This window comes from Dysidea avara, chromosome 2 (assembly GCF_963678975.1).
Source record: "Dysidea avara chromosome 2, odDysAvar1.4, whole genome shotgun sequence".
Taxonomy (NCBI): Eukaryota; Metazoa; Porifera; class Demospongiae; order Dictyoceratida; family Dysideidae; genus Dysidea; species Dysidea avara.
This window is the reverse complement of record NC_089273.1, coordinates 26,640,582-26,660,432: the sequence shown is the minus strand read 5'-3', so window position 1 is coordinate 26,660,432 and position 19,851 is coordinate 26,640,582. Positions and strand designations below refer to the sequence as shown.

The window sequence follows — 19,851 nt, the reverse complement described above, 5'->3', positions numbered from 1 at the left end:
TGTCACTATATCCACTACCTGTATGTGGTGGTGTGTAACTGTATCCACTACCTGTATGTGGTGATGTGTCACTATATCCACTACCTGTGTGTGGTGATGTGTCACTGTATCCACTACCTGTATGTGGTGATGTGTCACTATATCCACTACCTGTGTGTGGTGATGTGTCACTATATCCACTACCTGTGTGTGGTGGTGTGTAACTATATCCACTACCTGTGTGTGGTGATGTGTCACTATATCCACTACCTGTGTGTGGTGGTGTGTAACTATATCCACTACCTGTGTGTGGTGATGTGTCACTATATCCACTACCTGTATGTGGTGATGTGTCACTACATCCACTACCTGCAGCTGTGTGTGGTGATGTGTCACTATATCCACTACCTATTGTGCATCCTCTATTCAAAGCTAGCTATTAACGGAATTGGAGTAAAATACGTGCATAGTATTTAATTACACTAGGCATTTTCTAAATATAAATACAATTACATTTACTTGTCACTACAGTATTTTAAATATAAACACTTTCCAAAGTATTGTGATCAGGCCTGCGAAAACAGGGCATGTGGGCACAAGCTACAGTGCGTCACTCTACAGGTTATATCGCCATGCTGGAACAGAATGTTTGTATTTAGTAACTTGCATCATAAAGCCAATTAAATTCTTACTAGATGCTCAAAATTGCATTGCCATAACATACTGGTACAATAAGTTATGAAAGTTTGAAAGAGTAGGCAAAATTCATGTGCCCACATACCCTATTTTCGCAGGCCTGGTCACATTTACAGTTAAATGGTTTGATTTTCCAAGTGACTCAACTACTTAATTGTTATTATCTACAACTGTATGCATGTTGTCTTTTAATTTACACACATAATGTCGTTTTACTGTAGCCATAGTTACCAGAATTTAATTGGAACCTTCTCCTGTGGTAAGCATGTTGACAGTGAAATTAATTTTCTTAGGCCATCGAGGTGATTGTACTGGACTGCAAGCAATAATGGATGCTGTCTCACCTACCAAATCATTGGAAAATGTCACTTTCTTGGTTGAGGGCTCTGACTATACTCCTGCTTCTCAAATGACATTACTTATGACCGAAGATTCATATGCTTATTTTGGTAAAAGTATTGGAAGTAATTGCAAGAATTTAAATACAATAGGAAGGTACATTCAATCTCTAAACTACAGATACTAACAGCAGTGGGTTAGACCAGTACCCTTTTATAGTAAGCAATAAATGGCTGTCTTGGATAGTCCTACATGCATGGAATCTCAATGAATCAAGACTGAATTATCATTGATGAACTATTACAACTGCCATGGAAGTTCTAAAGATGTCAACAATCACAACACAGTTCCAGTAGAGTAACTCATCTGTCAATCCATGTAGACTTAGTTACAGGCCTCATTGGCCATGAACACTCTATTCTGCACAAACCATGGTTCACCCTGGGTCATTGCAAAGGCTGAGCAAACCAGCTCTGATCCATTGCTTGATACTCATGCAATTCAGGCTCACACCTCCATTGCCCACATGATGCCCTAGATCTCCTGAATACTGTAGGTACCTGTTATTTTGCAGTGAATGAGTTTATTTTAGTGATAGGCAATAAAAGGTATCAAAACACATTCATACAAAGTGCACGTGGAAGTGGCTACTTTTGAAAGTTGTTCCAGTGATACATGAATTATATAAGCCGTAGCTGTAAGCCATATTTTACGTAACTGGTACAGGTACAATTCTTTTGTGGCTTTATCTATAAACCGGATCAGAACACCAGTGGAATTCCTACATCAATTGCTTCCCTCATCTGAGTCACTTCAAAAACACCACAAGCATTGAACAGTTAAATTTTTGTAGTAAAGCAATTTCAATGTCCAGTTGTGCCTTATCAAACACCTCACTTAACATGATGCTGTAATTGAGTTATTTGCCAACAAACCAAGTACAAACATAATTTAATTGCATTTTCAAATCACAGGTACAATAGCACATAGCCTAAATGTAATGCTGTAAATTTAGTTATTTAAAGAAATTAAAATCAATTAAACAAACCAAGTACATTTATAATTTAATTACATTTTCAAATCTGTAGCCTAGATACTTGGAGGTAGAGAATTATAGCTTTCCCCAAGGTTTAGTTCTAATTTTATTCTAAAAATAGAGCATTTAAACATACATATGGAATCACTTGCAAATCCACTACTAAACCTCAGATATTTAATGGTATGGCATTCAAACACATGTAGCAAGGCATACAGACAGCAAAAAAGGAATCATGTATAGATATACGTACACACATTATTTTCTCTAGTCGTTTTAGTCCTCTGGTATCAGCTGCAGTATCTATAGCCTTAACACAACCTTGTCTCTTCATTAGTTATTTGTCGCTTTATGACATCATACCATTTCTTTCTGACATGTTTGCAACACTTTCTGTTTCTACTGTACAACTACCACACCACCTCCAATGCAGGCATATCCTTCCCTTTACTTGTCAAACAATAAATTTGTCATTGCAACAGCCAGGTTTTATAAGGAACCAGAGTCTCAGATGATAAAAGCTGCAAACAGAAATATGATGATAATACAGTGTTGCTTTATAGTATTGAAAAAAATAGTACATTTTCATGAAAGTATCAAACTTTGTACTTTTGCTTTCATACAGCACCATGTTAGGATGTCATTAAAATTCATATGTATATATGTGACCCATTGAGGGGAAACCAGCCATTTGTTTTGCAAAATTCTATTTCACTTTAAAACATATTGAAATAAACTGGGTAAAAATACTCATGCTACATAAAAATTTTATGCATGTTTCAATTGCTTCGTTATGTGTACTGAAACACAGCTCAAATCAATAAAACTTATACACCACCAGAATCTCCTGTTCATTGGGATATCACAGTATGGTGCTTATTTACAATGCAGTAGAAATAAAGTTTACCGTATCATCTAGTTGTTGAAATGGCCTTCTTTATCCACACAGAGACGTACACGGAAAACACTATAACTGACTGATGTGCCACTTAATGGCGAACAGACTGAGCCAAACACCATCTTTGGAGCTTGCTCAGTTGTGAGTCATGATCGGTTAAACAAACACCTGTAATTTATTTTCCGTATTGTTGCTGTACAAATTGAATTTATTCCTGTTCCACCTGTCTGGCACTATAACTCCAAGACTATTCATCATAAAAGACTGAAACTTTGGCTGTCCACTCCTTTGTTACTATAGATAACATATAGTGTAAAAGTAATTCAAGCAATGTGCAAAAACAGCTGGCTTTTGCTAAGTGGGTCACATATTTGACTGGATCTGCGAAAAAGGAGTTTTATAGCCTTTCTAATTGTATATGTACTCGACAATCCATATTTTCATGTGTAAGTATGATGCCAGCCTGAAAATTTGGTCACTTTACACCCTAACATTGTGCTATTTCTGGATGTAAGTTTAAGACAATAGGTTGAACACTTGATGAAATATGAATCGTCAAACTTGGAAAATATAGAAAAGGCTACAAGTTTCCCCTTTTGCAGATTTGGTTACATATAATGTATCACGTGCAAATAATTCCACAAATACAACCAATAGAAAAAGCATCTGGGAAAGTATAAACAAATAATTCTGGAACTTTGGATCTTTGTAGAGATCCCAAGCTTATCAAAGGAGGTATCCAGTAATATTTTAAGAAGAAAAAAGTACTATGCTGTATAAAGTGCAGCATATTATATATTAGCCAAACCTCTTCAAGAATCTTCATAATTATGTATTTTGCTGATTGTAGCTACAATGCGTGCATAATCATTAGTACAATAGTACTGTATATTATGAATGCGGCTTTACATGATTACAGTTTGGCATAACTTAAACGTTTCCAAAAAGTTGCTGTGAAATTTAAAATAGTGGAATTTTCTATTACCTGTGCCTGCCTGACTAACTAATGCGTTTAGACAGGCCTTATTCAATAACAGTTGGCTTGATTTTTCAATCTATTGTGTCGCTTTAGACCGACAGTTTCCTTTTGCATAGCGCACTACATACAATGCATTCTTCATGGACTTACAAGTGATCCCTACTGTGCTCAAGATACGTATCATAATAGAATGCACAGTAGGGACATGTACAGTAACGCTCCTTATTGTTTTACTGTGATTTAATACCGTACACTACTCCAGCTTGTTTCAGTATTTTTTTATCGATGCTATGGTCCTAGTTGAAAATTCCAAATTTTGTGTGTCCTTGTCAAAAGCATAAACTAGCCTTCAGCGAAGGTTAAACAAGTAACATTTGAAAGAAAATTTACTCGATCATCTGGTGACACCATCAATAGGGCTGGACAATAGCAAAAGTTTCAAAGACAATTAATAGTAATGAAAAATGTAATTGGTAATACAGTATAAATGACAGATCAGTAGTTAGCTGCTTGTACAATTGGGAATTTTGTGAACAAAGTTGCTAATTTATTGTTTACACCTAATCATTGCTCCTTTCTTGTGAAAAGATAAGAATATGGTTTGTGAATGGAACAAATTATTGGTCATTTCGAAGTGTCGCACCCATCATGATAGTGTAGAGGCTAAATGTCACGATACAATTTGAAAGTTAATATTGCAATAGTAGATATTTTTCAACTATTTGGCCGGCTCTACTTGTCAACAATCATTGAAGAACTTAAAATATGTTACTATAGCAACCTGATATGGAGGTATAATATGCACTAAATGGCTTGCTACACTGGTTTTTTTTTATAGTACAAAATCGACAAATATCAGACCATCGTATACGTATTATGTAATGCTTAATAAACTACCCTGAAATTCACTAAATAAATTTGGAAATTTAAGAATCGAAGAAAATAAGTAGTGTATCAAAAGGGAATAACTAAAATGTGGATAAGGAAGGTTGCCTATACCTGTAGATATACTAGTGGACATTAAATTAGGGCGCTCAGTTTTGATTAATTTATTAATCATCGATTACTAACTCAATTAATTGATTAACCTGGATGAATTGAACACCATACTTGAAGGAATGACAGCAGTTGATAGGTAGTTACAATTAGTGGTTTAGCTGGCAACACTAGCAATCTTTTTCAGCACTTACAGGCTGCAATATGTGACCGTCTCAGTGAAAACTCACAAGTACATGTGCATATTGATAAAATCAAATTTAAAAATAATACTTAAAATAACATATACTACAAGAAAGATATGCAAGTTTTTATCAGGCCAGTACTCTAAGAAGGAAGATTCAAATCAATTAAAACTATACACTATCTTATTCACCTACTTATGGAGATCAAAAATCTTTGTTTCATTTCTGTAGTCCCAATGGTTTGCGTGTCATGTGCGCTTGTTTACAATGTGGTTGACGCAAACAAAATAGTTGCCTTTTCTTCGACAAAACTGCCTTCATACACCTATGCACAAGCAACAGCAGGGCTAAAACTATACTTTGGTTGATCTGCCAATCCATGGTGAACATTGTAAGCCAAATCCTAACTTTGTAGACTAATCCAAATGTAAGTTATGGCTGCGAATGTAAGCACCTGTAGTTTATTTTTAGTATAGTCACTATACAAATCAATTTCCTTGTTTTTCCTACTTTCTAGCCCTGTAATTCCAAAGCTACTCACCACAGAAGACTGAAACTTTGGTGAACCACTCTTTGGACAATGCAGATAATACTGAGAAAAAAATTTTAGAGGTTGTGTGAACTAGACAGGTTTTCGCTGAAATGGTCACGTATGGCACATTTCTGGAATAAGGAGCAGCACAGATTCTGTTGTTGGTGAGGTTATAAAGTGACAAATGATGATCAAACTCTCTGGTAAATTATTTGATGTTACTATGCCAGACAAGTTGGTTGGCGATGAAATATTAGTGGTGACTGAATTAAGCCATACTACTATTTTATTATTAATAAGAGTCAGGCTGGAATAGAATGAGTTATGTGCAAGTGCAGATGAGAACAAGACAAGAAGGTGTAATAAGTTGGTTTTCATTTCTAGCTTCTATATTATTCATGCAGTAACATTAGAGTAGAGAAATAAGCTGCAGGAACAGCACTGTAGCATATTATTATCTAGCTAGATACAATTATGCATTTTTGAAACAGCTTTTAACAAAATGTACATAGAGTCCACTAAGAATGGGTTTGCATTTTACACTAGTTGGGGTGAAATGTGTAGGTGAGTGTAGCCAGCCATCTCTTAAGGCATGGATACACCACTGGAGCCAGCTATAGAGGTGTACTAATATATAATTTGTAGCATTAAGAAATCAGAATCTATGTATATACGGGTATAACTTTTGTTATAAAGCACAACAATACCTGGTTACCTATGGTGGTGTGGCCTCTATAACACTACCCAGACAATGAATTGGGCGCCACATATATTTAACACATTCTCCCTTCCTAGATTACTCCATGTTTTGATTAATTATCAAGATGGCTGCTATAGAGAGATCACTACTGTTTTCAATAGATTTGGGTATATTTTAACACCACTTAGTATTTCGCACGGTTGTATGGCTTATCATAACTTAGTCCTTTATGGAATAGCATGGAGAGCCTTTGTTGTAGTGAGTAAAGAGGCTTTTCATTTAGAATTTTATATTGATGATGTGCATACTACACAATTAATTGATTACAAAATAAAAATCGATTACATTTTTATCCCATCTTTGATATTATTGTGAGAGTCCTACATTATATCCCTTTGTTTTGGCTGTACCGATTACACAGTTACAAAGTACGAGAAGCGTCTCTGCAATCATCCAGTCACTACGGAAATTGGGCAATCAGCATAATAGCCAACACATTCACAGAGTGCTATTTCAAATCAAAACACCATGTGTTGCCAGCAAAATCAACTGGAACACAAAGGAGCAAGTCCATAATCTGTTAAATGTGACCGTCTCAGCAAAAACCCGACTTGTTCACATAATAATTTTTTTTTATTTATTCACTCAGCATTATTAGAAGTGTCCAAGGAATGGATCACCAAGTTTCAGCCTTCTGTGGTGTGTAGTTTTGAAATTATAGCACTATCCAGTAGGAAGAGTAACACAATCGATTTGTACAGTGACTATACTGAAAATAAACTACAGGTGCTTACATTCGCAGCCATAACTTCCATTTGGATTAGTCTACAGTGTTGCAATTTGGCTTAAAATGTTCACCATGTATCAGTACATCAGCCAAGGTATAGTGTTAGCCCTGTAGACACTTGCACACATGGATATGAAAGTGGTTTGGTAGAAGAAACAATGACGATCTTGTTTACGTTCACTGCATCGTAAACAAATACATGTGACACGCATACCATTGAAGATACAGAAATAAAACAAAATTTTTGAACCCTCCATGAGCAGGCGAATAAGATGGTATATAGTTTTAATCGATTTGAGTCTTCCTTCTTTGAATACTGGCCCAATAAAAACTTGCATATTTTTCTTTGTAGCATGTGTAATTTTACGAATTATTTTTAAATTTCGTTTTTCTCAATACGCATGCTTGTGCTAACAAGTTGGATTTTTGCTGAGATGGTCACAAATAGAAGACTTATAAAATTTCATAGTGGAAGGGTATGAGTCAGAAGACATTTTTGGGCTTGCCCAACCAACCCAATCTTTCATGAAGGCTGGTGATATTTTTGGTAGGAAAATTGATCTTCATAATTTCTAATTTACAGCATTACCGTATTGTATAATAATTACTATATAGCACCTGTTTATCTGTATAACAATGTATTGAAAAGCATCTTAAGTGTACAGTGGAACTTGTATATTAAGGACACCTTGGGACCAACCAAAAGTGTCCTTTATTGAAGTGCCCTGATTTTCCAGGTCAATTTACATGCTAAGGGATACTTTGGAAGTGTTACCAAGTGTCCAGGTTACAAAGGTGCCCTTATTTTCAAGTGTCCTGATTAATTAACATGTTCCTAGCTGTTTAGTTTACATATAGGTATTTCATTACAGCAGGGTCAGAATAAAGCAAAGCCCTATAAGAAAATCAGCACCTCAGTGTTAAAAGTTTGAGACCTATTTTAATGACCTCTACTGGAAATGAAGTCACAAACATAAAATAGCAATGGGGACTTTATTTTCGAGTACAGATGCCTATGGAGAATTTTTTTTGTTAGGTCATATTTTAACTGAGAAAAAAATGGAGTTACATGCCAACAGGTATGGTTGCAACACATTACCTTTCCCTTACAAATAGAATTGAGCATTGTAATTATATTGTATTCCATTGTGTTTTAGCAATACTGTTAATACAGAGACTTACGCATAATGCCTGGTATCTACCTTTGTAATTTTCACACAATGCAAGCTTAGCAATTGCATCATATAATTGTACAGCCTCATTATCTTCTAATTGGAAGCATTCAACATAATATCAAAGCGCCAGAAATAAGAGTGGGCAAGCAAGTAGCTGATCTCAAACAAAAAAAAACAAACAAGTGGTGTAACAAATATTAATTTATAAAAGGATATTTTATATAGTAAATTTACCATTAAGAAATTCGTTTACTAGTGAATAAAAAGTGTTTACAGTTGATACACTCTGTAGTCATCTTTGTCACCATTCGTTTTAAATAATGAGAGCTTTACTTTACATCAGACTTAATCGTATGCAATTACAGAGTTGATGTTGAGATACGCACTCATAAAAGCCAGACACTTATGTAGTTCTACCTGGGCACCATATGTTGCAAAGCATTCTGTTAGAATAGTGCTTCCATCGCAGTGCATAGCAATTTGTGAACTATAAAACAATAAATGAATTACAATGAAATCAGTCAATCAAAGTATTCCCTCCTACAAAAGCTGCATTCCAATTACAGAGTTGCCCAGAAACTAGTTTTACAAATTAGAATGCCATTGTGTACCTACAAATATCTGTAAGTTTAGTAAAAGACCTATGGAATGCTCATAAACATTGTCATGTACCAGAAAGGCTGAGAAAGCTGTTTTGCTATACAAGTACTAGTGTGGGTGTGGACAAACAAAGAAACAAACACAGACATACTCACACAATACTTTCAGAAAACAATAGAGGGAATGCATGTGTAGAGATGCATTTTCGTAAAATGCTTAACAACCATTGCTTGTCAGACATTTGTGAAGTACGCGAGTGAAGGCTACAACCATTCTCAATGGTTTAGTATAGAATGGAATAAGTTCACTAGGTTAGTCACTTCTATAAACTATCATTAAAATTGTATGAAGTTAATGTTTGTTCCTTATCCTACACACTGTAGGTTTTGATAGATTCTCTTATTTGCTAAAGCGTGGTGACCAAGTAAGTGCATTCGCTCCATTGAAAAGTAAACCTCACAAATATCAGACTAGCAACAATTAAGCATTTTTATAATTCGCGCCACAATACTTTTCGCGTGCAAACCCTCTATTCTTGGACCTGGCACTGCCCACAGGAGGTATTATGGCTGTAGAGCTGTGGGCACGCACCTTGTTTAAAAGATTGCCAGTTTATCTGCATGCATGAGCCATCAATACTGAAGTCTCGCTATAATCTTAGATACAATTTTTACCTTCAAAGACTGTGCTTTACGTTTCTAGCTTTCTTATCACATACTACACTGTATGTTTGATCGCGTTTTATCCATGATCCTCATACTTGTCGCGGGTCATTCCGGAGATGGTAGCCGTAGCGGCGTAGGCTGTCCCATGACATTCAAAGAAGACTGACCAGCGCTCGGGTCGCAGTAACTCTGGATTCATCACTGGACGAAGGGTCTGTAACAAACGATTGATAATACCAGCAAAAAGGTATTACAAGAACCACACCTTCCACAGCGTTTCGTCTTCATCCTTGACACTAATCGTACACGTGGCCGTCATGCAGTACTCACGTGACAATTCACTAAAATAGTCATGTGATGTGTTATCATTTTTAATACAGTAAACATAATAATTATGATAAAACTTTGTATATCTTTATATAGATGACTCGTCTCTGAATATCTTCAGATCGACTGGACAAGATCCTATCCATGGTGTTTACCAACTAGGGCAGTTACAGCTCAACTTCTTAAGGTTAGTGTCTAGCCCAGATCTAGAGAAGAAAACACACATAGCATTAATTGCAGGCTCGTATAAACTAGCTATATTTACATTTTACAGTACAAGCAGTATATATTGTATGGAATACACAAGCTATAGCTACGTGGGTTCACGCGACATAACTTCATGCACTAATATACGGCTTACCAGGCTGAACCACAGATAGTATATTCTACAGTAGAATATACTATTTATGGTTGAACTCAGTACCCCAGTGTCGGTGTCGCGTTAATTAGAGTTTGTGTCACGCGTTTTAGCTACACTCGTTTTGGCTAAACGCGTAGTGCGCTTAGGCTACACGCGTAGTGCGCTTCAGCTACACGCGTAGTGCACTTTAGCTACACGCGTAATGCGTGTAGCAAGTCACGCATGTAGTTGCGTGTACACGAAGTCAAGCCGCGTGTATGTACAGCAGTTCACGCGTGTGGAAATCACGCGTAACGCGTCCGCTGTGAACTTAATATTGAGCGGTACTGTAGTAAGATAGTATCGCGCTACCAACGATAATTTGTTGTAAATCAGCAGTTGATATTGATATAAGTTCAATGATAGCATCGCGTAATCGAAATAATTTTGGTGCTTTCTGTTTAATGTACAGCATCACGTGATACAAATTTTAAGCAGGGGAAGAGAGGAAGGGGGAATCCAGCCTATTTTTCAATTGAATTCTGAGCAGCAGCACAGATATTCTTTAGTTTTTGAGGTTAAGTGACCTAAAGTGATATACGAAAAGTGGTATTAAGTCATTTGGAAGTGAAAATTGAAACTCACGGGTGAACTAAGCCCAGGGGCGGATCTAGGATTTATAAAGGTGGGGGGGGTTAACTCAGGTACTAATCTCTTGGGTAGAGGTGTGAGTAGCACACTTCCCAGCATGCAAAGCATGCTGGAACTAGGGGGTCTGGGGGCATGCCCCCCCCCAGGAAAATTTTGAAAAATACTGCAATTTGGAGACATTTCCACATAAAATTCATACCTGTAGATATTTTATATACTGCCTTTAGATTATAGGTATGTCTCTCTGAAGCATTTTGCTAATGGAAAAGCTTGGGTAGGTACAGACAACCAAGTACATGATGCACCCCTCTCACAATTGCACAACACTGTATAGGTGCATGTTAGAATAAGAATGTTGAAAGTGGAAAATTTTGAAATTTGAACAATACAACATTGAATCTGAGAGCATTTTCAATGGAAATTGTGTACCTGAATTAAGTATTGCCATACATATTAACTACACAAGTAGATGAATGAAGCCCTTTAAACAGACCAATGCACTTCATTGTATGTATAGGTGCAGGCAGATTTGGAAAAAGTCCATAACAGAACCAACTACATGTGTCAAGTGAATGTTCTATTAGAGTAGTTAGCTGACTGCTCTATTAGAGTATCTCGATCTTGTACACTTCCAATGCTGATCCAGGTCCTTGTTGCATAAACTCCACTGATAATACCTTGGAAAGATGTTTATAAGGTAGTTTTATGAATATTTGTATTATTAGTGATCATATAATTATGCTAAGACAAAATTTCATTATACTACTCAGCATATTGATCCTAAATATGAAGGGGGACTTGAGCCCCCAAAGCCCCCCTACTAAATCCGCCCCTGAAGCCATACAATTTTCTGAAGAGTCAGGCTGGAGTACAAAGAGTTGTGTACAAGTACGGTTGAGTTAAAGGAGACTAAGACAAAGAGGTGTAATAAGTTAATGTCAATTTCTAGCTTCTAAATCATTAACGCAGTAATATTAGACTAGTGAAATAAGCTGCAGGAACAGTAGCATAGCGTATTATTAGCTAGTTACATTTATGGTCTTTTGAAACAGTTTTAAACGAAATGTATGTAGAGTCCGCTAAGGATGGATTCGCATTTTATGTTAGTTGCATGAGTGAAATGTGTAGGTGAGTGTGCCCATCCATCCACGGAGGACAGGCTACGCCACTGGCATGCTGATGTGTTCTATCTTGCACGTGTGCTGATGTGTCCTATCCATCACGAAAAAGTGCCTAGATTTCCCTCCTTGTTTGGCCCATTTACAACCCAAATTATAATGCCGTATTGTTTGAGTCATGGTGCAGTGGTTGGGTGGATGAGGGCCTCACATAGTGAGGTTATCACATAGGTTTGCATGGAGAAGACCTAAGTGCATGTATGCAACATTTAATATTGGTGTATGTATACTATATTCACACACACACACACACACAATACACTCCGCCATACTACAGATTACATACTGGAGATACACAATTATTATTATTATTACTTTACAGTGACCAGTACTGAAGGTCTACAACAATATGTGCTGCAGCCTTAGGATTACCTAACCTAATTTTAAGGACTTAAACTTAATGACTTATAGCTGGAAAGGTGTAACAGAAAAGGGGCCAAAGTAAGGAAAAAGAATCCCTCCAACCCCAGGATTTGAACTGCAGGTCACCCAATGTCTAGTCAGGGCCACACTCAGTCTTCCTCTAAGAGGGATGAATTTTCTTCCTTAAACCTAAAGTATCAAGACCCACTATAGTGTGTCGTGCGGCCCAAGAAGCCGGCGCACCACACCGTGGGTATATTGATAGGAAGAAAGAAAACGTCATTTTCAAACTTTTGTATCTCGGTGATCCATAATCCTATTGTAACCAAATTTGCTACAGAATTTTCCGCCAGCCAGGGGAATGTACATACCACATTCAAAGGAAATTGCTATAGCCATATCCGAGATACGTGCTGCCAAAGTTTCAGGTTTTTCATTCGTTTTTTATTCTTCTTGTTGTTATTCTTCTTCGTGTTTTCACACACTAGAAAAAATTGCTATAAAACGCAAAGCGTACTCCAATCGCCTTGACATTTGGCACACTGAAAGGGGCAAATACCAGCATCAATTTTGGTGTAAAACCGATGAATGGTATGGGAGTTATGACCAATTATTCGTGTAAAACAAATTTGATTTGTTGTCACGCCTACAGGGTAAACCGCTTCATGGAATAAGTTGAATATTACTATGTAGATGGAGTAACCATTGTAGGAATGCCTTTTGGTGGTTTGAAAGGAATCAAGATAAAGACCATGGAGATATGACACAAAACTCAACCTGTGTCACAATTACGCGATCGATTTTTATAAATAAAAATATATTAGATTTTACGCCTACTAGGTAAACCGCTTAGAGCAATGAGCTGAAAATCGGTGTATAGCTGGAATAATCATCATAGAAAGTCCTTACAGTAGTATGGTGGGGTCTATTCTACGGAACGGAACGGAATGATGGACTAAACTGCGGAACGGAATGCTTTCTCAGATTGAAGCTTGCAGCTTACCATTGCTGTACAAATTATCAGTGGCACTTCCAGCAGGTAATCAAACGTACCCCAAGAAAGATAAAACGAATTTAAGGATCGATTGTGGGTTCTTATTGGTTGTCATTAGTAACGAAGTACTAATTGTGGGAATAGCTGACTCAGTGTGTTCATGTTCGGATATATCAAGTAGGGAACTTAATGCATGACTTGTTTTTACTAGTATGTGAGTTATTTTTACTTACTTGACTTTAGAATGTACAGTCTGAGGCCCAGCCTTTCTAATCGGCATAAATCAGTATGTGTATAGCTTCACTACAAAGGAAACAAGTATGGCGACAAGCTGAATCAACTCAGTCTAAGCAGAATCTAAAGGAATTTTGTGCAGTGTGTGAGGAGCAAACATTTAGATACCTCAAGGAGGCTATATTGTGTGAACATCAATGATTCATTAACAGAGTAGTGGACTATTGTCAGATATCTCAGCCTGAGTACTGAGTTGAATTCTGGATGGGGTCTATTTTACAGAATGGAATGCTTTCCGAATCAACTTGCAGCTTGGCTAACTGCTATCATTGCTGAAATTGCATTTTTTCAGTGGAACCTCCAAGAAAATGGAATAGGATAATTATAAAACATTAATTAAGTGATTGTTTAGGTAATCATGACTTTATTCAGTCTAATAAACAGAATATATGGTTGATTGAGTGAGGTATCACTTTCAGAATGTTCAGACGACCAGTGATGAGATGCATGGATTCATCGAATTTTTGTTGTGGTTGGAGACATTAAATATCCAAAAGCAAACTGACTGTATAATATTAATTCACTTTCTTTATATTTTCTCAATTTTGAGCCTGTATTCAAATAATTGAATTTTCCTTGTCAATAGAAATCCTAGACTAAGATGGGAGAGAAACTTATCTTTGTTTACCTATACTGTACAACCAAGAGTTCGTAATACTGATTTGTATGGGGGAGAGTGTCTAACTCTCAGTATGGCCTGTACAAACACCCTGCATAAAGTTCACCTATCATCAAATCAACACCTTTACTGGGGGATAGAAAACTGTTGATTAGTGTTGCTGAAGAAGGTAAAGCCTTTGTTCTGAAATAAGGCCGAGGTGTTACTTTAAGCAGAGTGTTTGGTGAATGCATTCAAGTTAGACACTCTCCACCTTATTATGAACTCTTGGTACAACTTCAAAGGAAAATGAAGAAAACATACAGATGAATCAATAAAATCACTACAGTAAGGTGAATTACAGACTAGTGAGATCTTGGTTAATTAATGACAGTGGTTGGAAATTAAGTGTGGTAGCTTCTTGTTCTTGAATATGTTGCAAAGTGGAAGTACAAATCAAAATGGGATATCAATCATTATGAAAAATTTGTATACATAAATAATCTAGCATTACTAATGATTTCATTTGTCCTCCACTTAAACATGCTACAACAGTACTAGTGTCAGTACATTGGCAGTGAGTCTACCTTGAAATTTCAACTCTAGAATAGATCCAACACAGGACAACCCACACTGTAACAAATACATGTGATCCCATTGTAATTTCATGGACCAGCTGGACTGGAAATCACTTGAAAATAGACGAACAAATTTAACCTGTTTTGTTTGAAGTGAAGCATGTGAAATGTTACGCCTAGGATTCTTAGGTGGTATGTAATTAATGTGAGTGTTCCATTTCAGGCCTGACTAGATACATTGAAATTACACACACATCCTGGTCCAAATCACGTTTGCCTGGTGGCTACGGGCATGGTTTCACATGCGGCTTATAATAGAGATTTGGCTGATCTTGGAGTTTTGGCATTTAGCCTGATTCAAGGCTAGCAGTCAGACACATCCAACAGATAAAATTAGCTCACTATTGAATACGGCATTAGTCCACTGCACCAGCTGTTAATATATAAATAACTCCATGCATACACTTCAGTGATGTTTGCAGAATATACCCTCCTTGCGGTCTGCCAAAATATTTGCTCCTCACACACTGCACAAAATTCTTCAAGTTTTAATTCAGCTGGCTCTTTCCTGTTACCAGTATCTTCCTGCTTGCTTTATTTATACACTGACTTATGACTTGAAAGACCGGCCCAGACTGTTTTCTAAAGTCTAAATAAGAAAAACAGCTCACATAAAGTTCCCTTCCGTATGGATGAACATCACTGATACAGCTCATCCCACAATAATACTTCGTTACTAATGACAACCAACAAAAACCCACAATTGATCCGTTAATTCTTTTTATCTTATGTTTAATCACCCACTGGAGATGCCACTGCTAACTTACACTGTGAAAAATGTTGGATATAAGATGGTATTTCCAGTGGCTTATTGAATACAAATAAGCCTTAATATAAACACTGTATTATACTCATGTTATACTTTAGTATAATACATACTATACTATTGCATATATGGCTTCAGTTTATTTACTACATTACCTGAAATAGCTTATATCTAGTATAATGTCCACACTATACCATCACATATATGGTTTCAGTATGTTTAACACATTAACTAAAGCCTTACATGAGATTGTTAGTATAATACAGGTTATATCAAGCTTTTTTGTATTCAATAAGCCACTGGAAATACCATCTTATATCCCTCTTTTTTCACAGTGTTATAAGGGAAGTTTCAGCAATGGTAAGTTGCAAGCTTCAATTTGAGAAAGCGTTCCGTTCCGTGGTTTAGTCCATCATTCCGTTCCGTAGAATAGTCCCCACCCAGTAGTATAGAAGAATTGGATTGCAAACCACTGAGTTATGATTCGAAAGCCAACTCCGTGTAGCAAATACGAGATCGAGATACTCTAATAGAACAGTCACCCTAATAGAGTATTCGGTTAATTTATTTACTCCATTATAGAATTTTATTACATTACAAGTTATTCTGTAGGGAGTTCAGGTGCAAGTAAGTAATCTTATAGACAGTTCAGCAACAAGCAAGTCACTCTATAGAGAGTTCAGCTACAAATACATTGCTGTAGTGATTCAGACATTACAAGTGACACTGAATAGAGTTCAGCTATAAACAAGTAATGCATCCTGTAGAGAGTTCAGTTACAAACAATTCACTCTTCAGAAGTTCTGCTACAAACAAGTTTTCATGCAAAGAATTTAACAACCAAAATCCACCATGTAAAGACTACAGCTTTACTAACAAGTTACTCTGTAGAAAGATCAGCTAGAAATAAGAGAGAGCTCAGCTAGAAAATGTCACCTTGTAGAGAGTTCAACAACAAACAAATCACACTGTAGAGAGATCAGATAGAAGAAGCCACCTTGTAGAGGGCTCAGCTGTGAAGTGATCATCCCAGAGAGAGTTCAGCTAGAAAAAAACTTGCCTGAAGCTAAAAAGAAACCATCCTGTATAGAGATCAGCTAGAAAAAAGGTCACCTGTAACAACATTAGCTACAACGAAACCATCCTGTAGAGAGTTCAGCTACAAACAAATCACCCTGCAGAGAGTTTGGCTACAACAAATCATCCTGTAGAGTATTCTACTACAAACAAACCACCTTGTAAAGTATACAACTAGACACAAGTCACCCAGTGGAGAGATTAGCTACAAGAAGTTACATTGTAGAGAGATCAGCTAGAAGAAATCACCTTTCAGAGAGTTCAGCTACAAAGACACCATCTAGCAGAGAGTTCAGCTACAAACAAATCACAGTTCAGCTACAACCACATCACCCTGATATAGTTTAGCTACAAAGAAACCATCATGTAGATAGTTCAGCTACATACAAGTTACCCTATAGAGAGTTCAGCTAGAAACAAATCATCTTGTAGAGAGTTCAGCTGCAAACAAATCACCCTGTAGAGAGTTCAGCTATGAAAAGATCACTGTTTAGATAGTCAGCTATAAGAAGTCACCTTGCAGAGAGTTCAGCTACAAATAAACCACCATGTAGAGAGTTCAGCTGCAAACAAACCATCCTGTAGAGAATTCAGCTACAAATAAATTGCCCTATATAAAGATAAGCTAGAAGAAGTTACCTTGTAGAGAGTTCAGCTACAAAAAAACCATCATGTAGAGAGTTCAGCTTCAAACAAGTTATGCTGTAGAAAGATCAGCTAGAAGAAGTTACCTTGTAGAGAGTTCAGCTACAAAGAAACCATCATTTAGAGAATTCAGCTACAAACAAATCACCCTGTAGAAATATCAGCTGGATATATGTTACCTTACAGGCATCAGCTACAAACAAATCAACCTGTAGAAATATGTGTTGGAAACAAAATCGTCTTTCATTGTTAAATATATTAATATTTTTAAACAGACCAAAAACTGTACACAACATTTCTTCCTTTGTTCCAATATTCCTGCAGAAAAACATTTCTTCCTTTGTTCCAATATTCCTGCAGAAAAACAAGTTAGAAGAAAGCACCAAAGCCAGTTAATAACTAGCTTTGTGGCTTGCAATACAAAAAGAAGTGATATCTAAACCAAAACAGCCAAGCTGTAAAAAAAGAGTGCGGCTCCCAAAAGGCCAGGATGAATAAAAATGTGAAATCCAAGGTGGCAGCCTAGAAATGGCTGTGATGGTAGGATAATGGCAGAAATTTTAATTATGACATTTCAGGTGAATTTGGTGCCGAATTCTAGTGGAGGAGACAATGCAAATTTACCTGAATTGCCATAATTAATTTTTTGCCATTAACCTACCATCACAGCTATTTCTTGGCCGCCACCTTGGATTTCACATCTTTTTCATCCTGGCCTTTTTGGGGGCCGCACTCTTTTTTTACAGCTTGGCTGTTTTGGTTTAGATTTATTATTAACACAATAAAGCAGTAGTGTATGCATCAATGCAATATTGGCAACATTGATGGTGGAAAATCATTCTATTTGCAAGCCAGGTGCTGTCATGCATCAACTTTGACTAACTGTGCCACCTGGAAACATTTGTACAACAAAGAGACAACAGCCACAAATAATTTTTAGTCTGAAATAAAATCAGTGTGATTCTTAATTGACTACTTTGCAGTGTAGATGTGGCATATCTCTGAAGATGACTAAGGTATGAGGTGAGGCTATGCACAACTATAAGGTGGTGAAGGTAAAATGGCAAATGATCACAATATGGCACAATAGTCTTTAGACTACAACAAGTTTGATACTGAAATTTGATTGGCTGAAAACGTGGTCTCTAAATCTCGTAGAGCCACGGTCATGTCCAATAGAGACTACGCTCTGAGGCAATACGAAACACGATAATTACGCGCCTGTAACATTGGCAACGCATGGGCGTTTAAATGGCTAGTAACAGCCGTACTGAATTAGAGGGAGGTGTAATGGGCTTGTTTGTACTAATCAACACTACATTACTTGCTTACAAGCAGCTGTCGGAGCACAACAACAGCAACAATGAGTTGTAGTCCAGTCGCTGAGTCCAGTACTTCGATACATAGCACGCGCCTGTAACATTGGCAACGCATGGGCGTTTAAACGGGTAGCAACAGCCACGCTGAGGTCCTGCCATGTAGGGAGGTGTAGAGGGCTTGTTTCTAGTAATTAGCCATACATTTCCCATTTACAAGCAGCTGTCAACTCAAGGTACAATAACGAGTTGTAGTCTAAATAAGTTAGACGTCAAGAACCACTGGGTTCTATGGGATTTAGAAAACCCTCAGGCCCTTAGTAGCGCCCTCGCTGCGCTCGGACGCTACAGCCCAGGGCCTTCGAGTTTTCTAAATCGCTTAGAACCCTGGTTCTTGACGTCTAACTATTATCTAGAGGCCAGAAGTATGTGTCAGTACACCAGCATTGTGACACTGATTGACACAGTGATCACAGTGTATAATATGTATTCAGAATATAGTGGAGCTAGCTATTATTTTATTTAGAGAATGGCATGTCAAGAATGCTTTGATATTTGCAAAGTATGCAGGATTTTTATTCTAGTAAGACACCTGTAAACAGGTGGAACCTATTAAAACACCTAGCCACAAACTTCAACAAACAAATTGCATACTTTGTGGGTTCATAACAAAATTCCAGTAACCACAGACCATTGTCTAAATTACTAAGACATGCTTGCTAGAATTCTTCAGTGCATAAACACCCCTCAGGAATGATGTAAAAATCGCCTCAGCTCCGCCGCGGTGATTATTGTATCAATCCTTTTGGTTGTTTATCCACTGAAGACTCCTAGCATTGCATGTGGGGATTTAGAAAACCCGGACCAGACCGGACCACATAGGCGAATCTGAGGGGGGACCAAGGGGTGCTGTGCTCCCCCTGGCCCTTCTCTTGCCCCCTTGGACCTACAGTACTATATAGATACCAGAAACTAGAATCATGCATTTACATTGTATTCAGAAGTATATAGAAAGTCAATGGGCAAATTGAAGACAACCGTTTACTGAAATGTACGCTATGACTAAACTGTACACCTGTCCACTGTAAAGAAAGTGA

At 37.2% G+C, this 19,851-nt stretch overlaps 1 long non-coding RNA gene across 2 annotated transcripts; it reads right to left on the bottom strand.

Moving 5' to 3' along the window:
• Window positions 1-2,319: 2,319 nt before the first annotated feature.
• On the bottom strand, window positions 2,320-10,352 carry LOC136244016 (uncharacterized). Of its 2 annotated transcripts, XR_010695039.1 has the most exons (5): window positions 10,256-10,352; window positions 9,833-10,100; window positions 9,577-9,781; window positions 2,958-3,242; window positions 2,320-2,571 (listed from the first exon to the last, which is right to left on the bottom strand). It is a non-coding gene; the product is annotated as an uncharacterized lncRNA (long non-coding RNA). The 2 variants fall into 2 exon arrangements; XR_010695040.1 differs by lacking the exon at window positions 2,958-3,242.
• Window positions 10,353-19,851: the final 9,499 nt, after the last annotated feature.